The sequence below is a fragment of the Vombatus ursinus genome, unplaced genomic scaffold (genome assembly GCF_900497805.2).
Source record: "Vombatus ursinus unplaced genomic scaffold, bare-nosed wombat genome assembly UNPS02014830.1, whole genome shotgun sequence".
Lineage (NCBI taxonomy): Eukaryota > Metazoa > Chordata > Mammalia > Diprotodontia > Vombatidae > Vombatus > Vombatus ursinus.
In genome coordinates this window covers 40,048,982-40,060,234 of record NW_020954608.1, presented here as the reverse complement: position 1 = coordinate 40,060,234, position 11,253 = coordinate 40,048,982, and the positions used below count along the sequence as shown (strand labels likewise).

The window sequence follows — 11,253 nt, the reverse complement described above, 5'->3', positions numbered from 1 at the left end:
AATACCTTCCAAACAGTGATTGAGCTGACTCTGTCAGCTTATATGACCACTTTCTTATCTGCATAAAATATTTATAGGATTCATCTACCTGTGCATTGAGGTCATCCCTGATGAGGATATTAGTGGGAAATATTTCTGTCAGATATCCTGGTTCCAATATTGAACTCCTGCTTTTGTACCTGGTACTTGATTTCCCTTCCCTCTGAAGGATGTGATATTAGCTGCTGCAACAAGATCAGGTAGAAGAATGGAGAAAAGGCCAGTGAACTTAGAGATTAAGAAAGAGGTCATTGGTGGCCTTTGTTTGAGATAGTAATTTCAGTAGAGTCATTGGGCATGGAAGCTCAGTTGCAATAAGTGACAGGATGAGTGAATAGTGAAAAAGTGGAGACAGTGTAGACTACTCATTCAAGGATTTTTGATAGTGAAAGTCAAGAAGAAAGAAGGGACAGTAGCTTGAGGTTTTAGCAGGGTCAAGGAAAAGTGTTTTTGAATAAGGGAGACCTGAGCATGTTTGTAGGGGAAGGAGCTAATAGAGAGAGGAAAAGACTGAAAGTTAAAGCAAGAGAAGATGATTGATAGAGTAAGACCAAAGTAGGGTGAGAAGGGATGAGATCACTGATATCTACAGCAAAGCAAAGAGGAGATAAGAGGTCTTTAGGGAGGAAGTCAAGATGGATCCTTGTTCCTCTGTTGACATTCAGTAATGTACTAGGACAACATGTGCAGGTCTTGTTTGGAGAGGATTCTTGGAAGAGAGCTTCTTTAGGGAAATGGGTGGGTAAGCCCAAACACAGCTCCAAAAGACAATTTTAAAGTTATATCACATCTTCTCTCATTCCTCTTAGACAGGATCTTCTCTTGCATGTTTTTCTCATCTGCTTTTCTTTCCTAAGAAGTTATCTTCATTTACTGCTCAGATTAATTATTCACTTTGTGAAGGTTGGACTAAACTTTGTGGGCTAGTTAAAATGTTTCCAGATGTTTCCTTTCAGAGATGACTCTTCTTTAAGACCATTTGGTCTTTCTTTGCTACCTCTTTTTCCTACATGTTTGGACTTCACATATATGTGTGTGCAAAATATACATGTAAATATCTGCCTGGATTTTGTATTTTTACCAAACATGTGATTTTGTTATACTGTGCCATATTGTCTCATAAATCTATATCTATATATACACCACACACACACGACATACATATACATGATACACACACGTACAAAAATATAGTATATAAATATTACACAATACTCATGTGTATACACATGTGTATATACATATGTAATTTAGTGAAAAAAATGGGAAAATTCAAATGTAGCTCTAAAGGAAGATTCTTAAATGCTGTCACATCTTCTTTGTCTCAGCTGGGGTCTTTCAAGTGTTTCTCAACTTACTTCTATAGGGATAGAGTCTAGACCTATGATTTCATTGGCCCAAGGAATTCCTGGATGAGGAAACTACTTCTGCCAATTTAGGTTGGCACCTTCTCTTCAATTTATAGCTTTAGAAAATTGGATAAGGCATTGAGAAGTTAAGTGAATTTGCTCAGTGTCATATAGCCAGAATGACCTTGAACCAGGTCTTTTCAGCTTCAAAGCCAGCTCTTCATCTGCTATGACTATGTTATGCCTCTTTTTTGTATTTTTTTTTAAGTTAGTCAGTCCTGTGAATCTTAAAATCCAATTCAGTTTTTGAAAACTCCGTTCTTATTTTTCTGTATATAAAGAATTGTCTGCATACCCGAAAATTCTAAAGCTCTAGTTGCTATTCTATTAAATATTTCACTGTATGGAAAGCACCCAAGAGGAAGAATGACTGATGGTTACACAGTTGATTATTAAATGGGGGGTAGGGTGCAGCTTTTTTTTTTTTTGTAGCACATACTTCAGGAAGGAAAACAGAAAAACTCTCTTCTGGGTTACCCTTTTACAGAGAATGACACATAAACTCAGAAGTCTTAAGAGAGTTGAACATATGTGTTTAGCATAGAGTAATGTGGGGAAGAGAGAAGGGGGAGGTTTTTTTTTTTAGTCATAGTATGAAGTTCTTCTCAGAAACTAATTCCGTGTCTGTGTTTTCGTTGATCTAAAAAACTGTTAATCCAATGAAAAGAGAGCCAAAGTTGTACTCATACAGGGACTGTTTGTACCCCTCCTCCTAGTTCCAGTTCCTAAGGTTAGAGTTTTGTATAAATGAGACTAAAAATACCTCAGATTGGTATAGTATACAATCATTTATTGTTTTTTTTCCATTGTCCATAATTAGCAGCATAATTTGGTTCAGTTCAGTAAACATAACACATAGTATTTAGACAGCAGAGAGTCATCCAGAATCAGCCTGAACTACCTTAGGAAGCAAAGTAGTCATGATTTTCTGGCCTAATCTGTTTGCATTTTGGACAGAAACAAGATAATCCATGAAGGCGATTGCAAAAAAAATGGAAGAGGTTAAATAGCATAATCTCTAAGGGCCCTTCCAGTCGTAAATGCTATTATTTCTGACTGTCAGGATCTTAAAGTAGCCGTGCCATACGAAGAGGCCTGTGAAACTTCTGCTACCTGTGTCTTTGAGAAAAAGGCCCTGTTGTCTTGAGGTTGTCAAAGATCACCAGTGGAGGGGTGCTTAGCACTTTGGCATTGAGCAATATGAAGGGGGAAAACTCCATTTGAAAAGATGAGCAAGGGTCATTTGGCCTTATGATCAGACCCGGGACTTGTATCCGCAAACAATAAGGATATAGCAAAACTCCTTTTGGGGATGGCATTTGCTTCTATCGACGTGACTAAATGGGTCTGGAGAATGGCTGTTTCTGAGAGAATGTTTTTTTCTGTTTGGTCTGTGAAATACAAATCTATTATCTTCCGATCCATCTAGTCTCGGCATAGCCTCAATATGTATCTGGCTCTGCATAAGGCTGATTTTAAACCTAATTAGAGTAGGTAGCTGGAGTAATACTGAATGACCTCCCAGGCCAATGTCTCCCAGACTTCCAGAAATTCTCAGTATTAGTGTCGCTCCTTAAGGGTTGGCTTTAATCATTGTGTATTTCATTTGGGTTAAAGTATTCTGTTATGTAGTGGAGCTAGTGTAACAGACTCATTATCAGGGCATAGTTTCTAGGAGAAATCTATTACTACATAGGAACCTTCCTTGAAGGAATGGAACATAGGGAAAAGTGGCTTTTGATGAAGACAAGGGAGATAAGAGAATAGATCTCTGCACCGGACAGTTGATGCAACTTTAATGTTGGCAAACTAACATGGTTTTTATAAACTCTTCTGTACAGTTGAGCTTTTCCTCCTTCCTTCCTTCCTTCCTTCCTGCGAAAGGGAGAAGAGATTATAGGATCATGCTTAGGGGATGGTAGGGTCTAGTGAGGGTTTTTTTCAGGGTGGGGAAGACTTGATTATATTTGTATGTAGCAGGAAAGGAACAAGTAGATAGGGACAGATTGAAGAGTAAAGAGAGAGAGATTGATGGTAGGGTCAGTCTGGTTTCTGACCTTATCACTCAACTAAAATTGCTCTCTCTATAGTTTTAAATTTAGCGTTAACCTTCACATGAACTTACACATTAATGTTGACCTCTCCACTGTATACCATCTATAGAACAAAATAAATACTAGTGCAAAAATTTTTGATTTAGAAGGTCTTACTATTTACTAATTCAAAAACTTCATAACTTTTCCATAAAAATACTTGTCTGTTTTTTGATTGTTTTGGCAATACTACTTTAACTAAACAGGGTTCAGATTTAAGCTAAACATTTAAAACTTTATTGAATTTGTATTTTTTCCTTTTAAAGGGACAGTTGGTCCCATAAATGAACTTGTACAGCAATACAAGTGTACATACTATATACACTATGCAAGTACAGACTATACATTGTACAAATGGACTTTTAACAATACGATCATTTCAATAGCATTGAAAGCACATTAACTTTATTTAAGTAACTTCATCTATCACTGAATAAAATTAAAGTGAATCTGTCAAAGAGCATCTGACCATCAGGTAGATTATTTGGCTACATTTCATCACTGTCATATCCCTCTATTGTGATCTCCTCTTCTTCCATGAATCCTTGAGCTGTGGCAGGCTGTGGCTGGCTGGCAGGCAGATCTGTTCCACTAGTCTACTTGAAGGAAGAAATAATGACGGATGCCTTTGTTTCAGCCTCTGAAGTTTTGATTTTGTCCACATGCACAAGTGTCTTTGTAGGTGATGCTCCATCAAAATTAGCCTCATCATCACTGGCAGAGACTACCATTCCAGAATTCTTATCATTTAGAGCTTCCATTTTCAATCTTCCAAAAAACCTCCTTAGGTGAAGCCTTCCAACATCCTGGATAAAAGCAATCTGATCTTGATTTCTCATTGAATCAGTTAGCATAGCCAGGTATGGCAACATCTGTGTTTGAAGGCACAAAGGGGTAAGCAGAAACTGGAAAAAAGTGACTTTGCTGACAGGCAATTTTCTCAATGCTTTCTATTAATCAGAAACCACTGCGGCTTGTTCCAGGGTCAAAAACTTGCTTCTCTTTCTTGGCAATATGCAAAACCTCTGGATTTGTTGGAACGCATCACACCTCTTGTAGCTATAGATACTCCCCGAGTGTAGTTCTTGAATTCCAGTCACCAAAGATGGCAACAATACTTATGTATTCACTGACTCTCACAAGATCCTCTATTTCAGTGAAGAAATCTACATAGTTTTGATGAAAGAATAAATTAAATAGCTCTCCAGGAACTATTTTACAACCTCTTCAGTTTCAATAAGTAATGTGTCCCGTTCATACTCTGACAAATAAGAAGGTAATTGAGGAAATTATAATTCCGTTAGAGCTATTATTTTACAATATAGTATCTTTGCCAAAGCTCTGAAGAGAAAGAGAGAGGCATTTTTGCAACCACTTGCCTAGACTTCTTGGTTTTTCAAAGTATTATCAAGTCACTTTCTCTGCTTTGGCCTTGACAACAAAGCATCTGATTTTAATAAAGACATTCCTTTTCTCCTTGATCAAAAATTGGTCTCCCCTGAATTACCTTTAAAAGAAGAAAACTGGAGATGATTTATTGCACTTCTTATATCACCAAAACATCCTTTACAAAGCAACTCTAAAGACAGCTTGTCAAAGACAACAATTTTTCCTTCACCCATATTAGCTTCTAATGCCACTATTCTGCTAAGAACTTTCATTATAATTGTTGGTGCCACAGGGTTGAAACTAATGTTTGATATAGAATACTTTTCCTGAATTTTTGTGGGGAACAATAATCTCTGACTACTGTCTCCCCTGAGACTATCCAAGATTATAAATACAAGAGGACATCACCATGGCTACACAAATCTCCTTAGTATTTCATGTAAAGTACTTGGATCTCTATAAAATTGATCAGGCATACCCTCAATCAAAATACTCTTCTTATCAGTGTGCAGACAATAACCAAGCATCTGCAGTGTGTTATATTTATTTGCTTTCAACAGAAACTCTTGAAAAATAGTCATCTGAGACTTATTAGGAACCATAAGGAAACTTGATTCACGATTAAACCCATCTTTCATACCATGTTTTCTGGAGTCTAGAAAAACAGGGTTAATCCATTCTTGTACCTCAATACTGAGCTCCTTAACTAGTATTTGTAGAGTTGCTGTTTTTCCACATCCAGGTGGACTTGTAATTATTAGAAAAGTTCCTAACACCATTTTGGTTGCTTCTCAAAAACACGAGCTTTTAACCAAGTTTCAAGTTCTCCAACTTTTTCTTATGAACAGCAAGTTCATTCTTATTTTCTAGTTTGTTTTTTAATCTATCCAGGGTTCATTTTCAGACAGATTTTCATTTAAATTTGTTTCAACACTAACTCTGTTTTGAGGAAGATTATTTTCCTTTTTTTCTAGCTAGAAACTTGCTACTTTCTAACGTGGAGGACAAATCTTTTCTTCTCTGATGAAAAGTATTTACCCTCAGAGATGCAGTTGTAAGTACAGAAGAGATGTCTCTTCCCATCAAAATCAACAAATGAAGGCTCTACCCAGCTGGTTATCTTTGTCAAAGCTATCTTTCATCTAGGAGAAGTTATTGACATTATAAACCTTGATAGTTCCCATATGTAGTATAGAACCTGCAATACATTAGAGTATGTCATCTGCAGGCAGAGGGCAGTGACCTTGCAGCATCCCTCCTGGTTGAGGGGGAAAGCAGTGGCAGCAACAGTGGCCCAAGTCGAGAGGTGGCAGCCAAATGGCATTCCAGGGGGGCCAAACTGGGAGCCTATGCTGAGGCCTCACCTCCCAACAGGGAAGGCTTCCCACGGCATAACTGTGGAATTCTTTTGGAACATGCTGGATATTTCCAGCTTTCTGGGTTAGATAAAGGAAGCTATTAGATGTCTGTTAGGATTGTCTGAAGGAGCACTAAGAAAGCAGGACTACAGCATGGCAGAGATGACAAGGGCATAGAGCTTAAAGTGAATGATGGAGAGTCTTAGATTAAGATATTTTAAAAAATTAAAACCTTAATGGGAATTTGGAAAATATACCTCCATCTAACATGAGAAATAACATCTCAAAAAATAAAATTAAAAGCCCCAAGGAATTCCCAGAAACAGGAAAAGAAAAAAGTCTCCTTAGAATCTCATATACTCATATCCATTTAGCACTTTGGCCAACCAAAATAGGGGTTGGGCATATCTAAAATGTAATGATAGGACATGAAAATAAAATCTCTTCTTTTATGTCTTTAATGTATAATGTCCCGACTGGGCTACTTATCTAACTCCAGTTCTGGTTGTGTCCCCGGAGGGTAGCTCCTACTTCAGTTTCTAGAGATAATCCTATGGGTGGCTACTTTTAAGGAAAAACTGTACAGCTAATGAGCCCCCACTAGTATGCTTCTCATTAACAATTAGCCAGTAGAATGGCAACCATCTCTCAGCAAAGGCATTTACAAAGATGGCATAGTAAAAACAGTTGCTACAAAATCTCTCTCTCCCTCCCCCCCCATCCCCAATATAAATATACATATATAAATATCCATGGCTTTCATGGAAAAATCATGGATCAAACCTGGAGTACAAAGGAGGTGAATCAGAGTCTACTACTCACCACTCCGAGTGCTGTCGAACATAGAAGTTCTCTCTCAAAAGAGTTCTCATGCAACTCCCACTGGGTGCAGTGTCTCTACTGGATAGTTTGCTCAGCTATGTTTCCAAGGAACCTGGTCTTATCTTTTCCATGACCTTTTTATTCTTTGCTACCATAAATCATGGTCTTTGAAGGTGCTTTTTCACTGGAGTAACTTTACATCCATGCCTGTTTCAAATATATGTTTCTGCTCCCCGATGAATAGTGTGTCTCTTATTATAGTTTGAGTATCTCCCCTTCAAAGTTATACAGCAAGCGGGGAAAGGGAAAGAAATTCTCTCTTTCCCCTTTGCAGAGGTCTCTTACACAGTTAACTCTTGGCTTGTAATTTTTCTGATTTGACACCAACTGGGAAAGTAAATATGCTATTGGATCCTGTGACTGATAAAAGAAAAATCCTTTTCCCCCAATCCTCCAGGTGTCTTACTTCCCCACTTCTTTGAGCTTCCACTACTTCCTCCTTCCCAGTTTTAGATATTTAAAGCCCCTGGGGTCAAACCATATTTGTTTTCTCAGCCAATCACATTGCTTCCTTTAATTCATCAGAGAAATGTGTTTACATATCATAAAGGGATCAGCCTTGTTAACACCTAGATAATAAATACTTCATTACCTCTGTAATCTACTTTGCTTTCTGTGATTATACCAACTAAGGTCTGTGCTGGGGGGAGGGGGCGACCCCTCCCTTATAAATTTGTTGACAATTTGAATGTTAGCCATGCAAAGGCATATTTTATGGATAGAAAAAAAAAACCTGGAAGTTAATAATTGAAGCTTTATCATCATTTTCCTTTTTTTTTTCCTTATGGGTAATTCTTCAGGAGCTTCCCTTTGGAATAGAGCAAAGTAGAAAGTCATTTTGTATTTCTAATCCTTCCTGAGTGAGGTGCTTTGAATCACTTTCTCCTAGTCTGCTTTTCCATTGTCAGTGTTATTTTCCTTGATAAAACAATATTCATAATTCATTTTGTTCAAAGTTCCCCTGGTCAAGAAGAAGCAATTGTATTTTGTGACAATAAATATGTATGAGTTTTAGAAGAGAAGAAAGTCCTTAGTTGTATCTGCTGCCAAGAATTCTTAGGGAAAAATAAAGCAAAATAGAAATAGGAAAGATTACATCTCTGAACTCTGCAGTATAAACTTGGTCCTTAAAAAGGAACACAGCGATTATTATCTCATGCTGAAAAGAAGCATGTAAAGTTTCAAAACATGGATTAGAATTAAGTGATAAGATGTTTTTAAAAAGAAAAAATTATATTATTTTGTTTGGAAGACAATAATCTCTTCTGGGAGATCTAAGACAGAAGACAGACTTCAGAGTCTTAGCTTTCTGTTCTAGGCACATTTGATATATATAGGAAGACTTGGGATCCTTTAGTCCCTTTACTTTATTAATTAGCATTACACTGGATTTTATTTCAGGGCACTGAATTTATTCAGGATTTCAAAGAGGGTCTTTGCCTGAAGAAGTTTATAATCTAATAAAAAAAATATAAAATGCCTCTTTCCCACCAATACATATTCATCCAGTCCTTTAAAATATATTTCAAACCTCACTCCACCCAGCACTGATTATTCTTTTACAATGTGCTTTGTCATCATTGCCTATGATTGCCATTTAAATTATCAAAGACTTGCTTTTGTCTTGTGTTTCATATAATTCTTGTTTCCTCATTTAGAGTGTAAGCCACTTGAGGGCAAGATTTCTTTCCTTTTTTCTTTCTTTTTTTTAATATCTCCACAGTAACTGCCTGCACTGTACTAATGCCATTCCTTTGCACAAGCCTAAGTACCTTCAAAGCTGAGTTCAAGGGATCAACTCCCGTATGAACTCCCAATTCTTCTAGCTGTTAGTGCCTTCCCTCTCAAAAATTACTTTATATTTGCTTACCTATCCTCTCTCACTCCAGCCCTTCCTTCCCCCTTCAGAATCCTTCAAAGAAAACCTTAGCTGCCCTGTGTGTGTGTCTTGTCTCAGACAAACTGAGACCTTAACTTAGAAAGGCCAAGGTCATCCGTTGCATCCTGGACCATTGATGGTTGTCCTGACTTTTGTCTTGTCACTGGACTCCAATGACTCTGGAAGAAGGAATGAGGCTGATGACTTTGCTCAGCTCTGCCTCACTTAAATCCAGTTCATAAGGAAGTCAAGATGCCATCCTGTGATGTCATTGGTCCTTTTCGAGAACAAAGAATGAACAACACAGACTGTGCGTATGGACTCCATGAGGGCCGGGATGCCTTGTTTTTCAGGTTACTAAATCATAGGCAGGTTGTGATCTGTTTCAATGCTGAGAATTTCTACATCAAAAGTCTTAGAGAGTTTCCTGGGTCACTGAGAGATTAATGACTTATCTAATGTCTTACAACTGATACCCATCAGAGGCTTAGGCCTTCTAGACTCCAAGGCTAGCCTGACATTTGCTCAGCCATGCTTCCTTTGTCTTGCAAATAATAGACACATTTATTTTCCCCACCAAATTATTTTCTTCCTCTTCTAATAGTCCTAGATCACTTTGTCTGGATTTCTCTTTTCCTTCTCTCACTCTGTACCTTTTATTATACTAAATCTATGTTTAACACAGTGTCCAAGGCTCCTTACTGGTACAAAAGGCCTGGGTCGCTTTGAGGGTCTTTAAAGTCTCTAACTCACTTGCCCCAATAAATTTGGAAATCTCTATGTAAGGCAGGATTCCCAAGGGTGTTCACTGGCTCACTTTATAAGCACTCAGTTTAACAAGTTATCAGATACAGAACAAGTCTGATTTACCTAGCAAAAGAACGCAGAAGTAACTTGCACCTAAATCCACAAAGTCAATTTAAGCCTTTTCTTCCTTCTGATGGGTCCTCCCCTATTCCATCCTCAGTACAAGGGAGATCCTTATGATCTCTCTGACACAACTACTACATTGTGTGGGGTTCCAGTGGATCCATGTTCAGAGACTCATTACTACAGCTTTAACGCCTATCATTCACCACTATGTCCTTGTCCCCTCCCACTGCTCTGGCTCTTCTTCCACAAGATACTCCTTTTCTAGGACCAACAGCTCTTGAATAGCTGGGCTGGGAAAGATGGATGGTCCTTCAGCTCCTTCACCCCCAGGCCAGAATATCTTGCTGTCAGTCAGCGGCCCATCTCTCAGCAAGCACCCAGCTGGGAGCAGCCAAGAATTGAACGTCCAGGTTTTTGCCTTCTCTGCTGCTTGGGCAGCTTGAAAATCAAAATGAATGAAGGTCACAGTCTGGAAAGTGTGTGGCCTGATTACTCTGATGTTAACAGATTCATCTTCCTTTAATCATGTCATTTAATGCTTCTAAAGTAATAGCCTCATTGAACATAATTTAATGAGACACATCCAGAGACATAAGAAAAAATTTCTAGGTGGGCGGGGGTCATAGTCAAGAGATTTCATTGGCAGATAAAGATGCACACAACCGTACACGCTCATGTCAGAATCAGAGTGCAGCCTAGCCAGGATGTATAGCTGCCAGGAGAATACTAACAGAAAGGAACTTATAGCTTGTCTGATACCATGATCGCCCTCTGGTGGTAAGTGGTTGCTACAGACAGTAGGAGGAAGGTCCACATATGGAAAATGTCAGTCTCAAAGTTGAGAGAGGGAAGATTCCACATAGAAACCAAAGGAAGGCTATGGTTCAATAATAATTACTTACATATATAGCACTTAAAAGTTTGCAAAGTAATTTATACATATTTACACAAATGAACCTCATCTCTGTGAGGCAGATACTGTAATTCTCATTTTACAGATGAGAAAACTGAGGCTCAGAAAGGTAAAATGCCCATGGTCATATAGCTAATGTCAGTGGACGGTATCCCCGACTCCAGGTCCAGCACTCTACCTACCATGCCTCTAACAAGTTCAGCAACAAATTAATACACATTTATTAAGCCTCTGGCATATACAGAGTATTGTGTAACACCTTAGAGATATAAAGAGATGTAAAAATGACTTAGAAGCAAACCCTGCCCCTACAGAACTTATAATCTAATGGAGGAGCTATGATATTTATACATACTCATGTTTTCTGAACCCAAAATTGGTTCACATAGTTTGGTGTAAATCTAATTTGCCCAGAATC

The 11,253-nt window shown here is 38.1% G+C and overlaps 1 pseudogene; it reads right to left on the bottom strand.

The window, feature by feature from the left end:
• Window positions 1-4,029: 4,029 nt before the first annotated feature.
• Window positions 4,030-6,254, bottom strand: LOC114025227 (annotated as a pseudogene).
• Window positions 6,255-11,253: the final 4,999 nt, after the last annotated feature.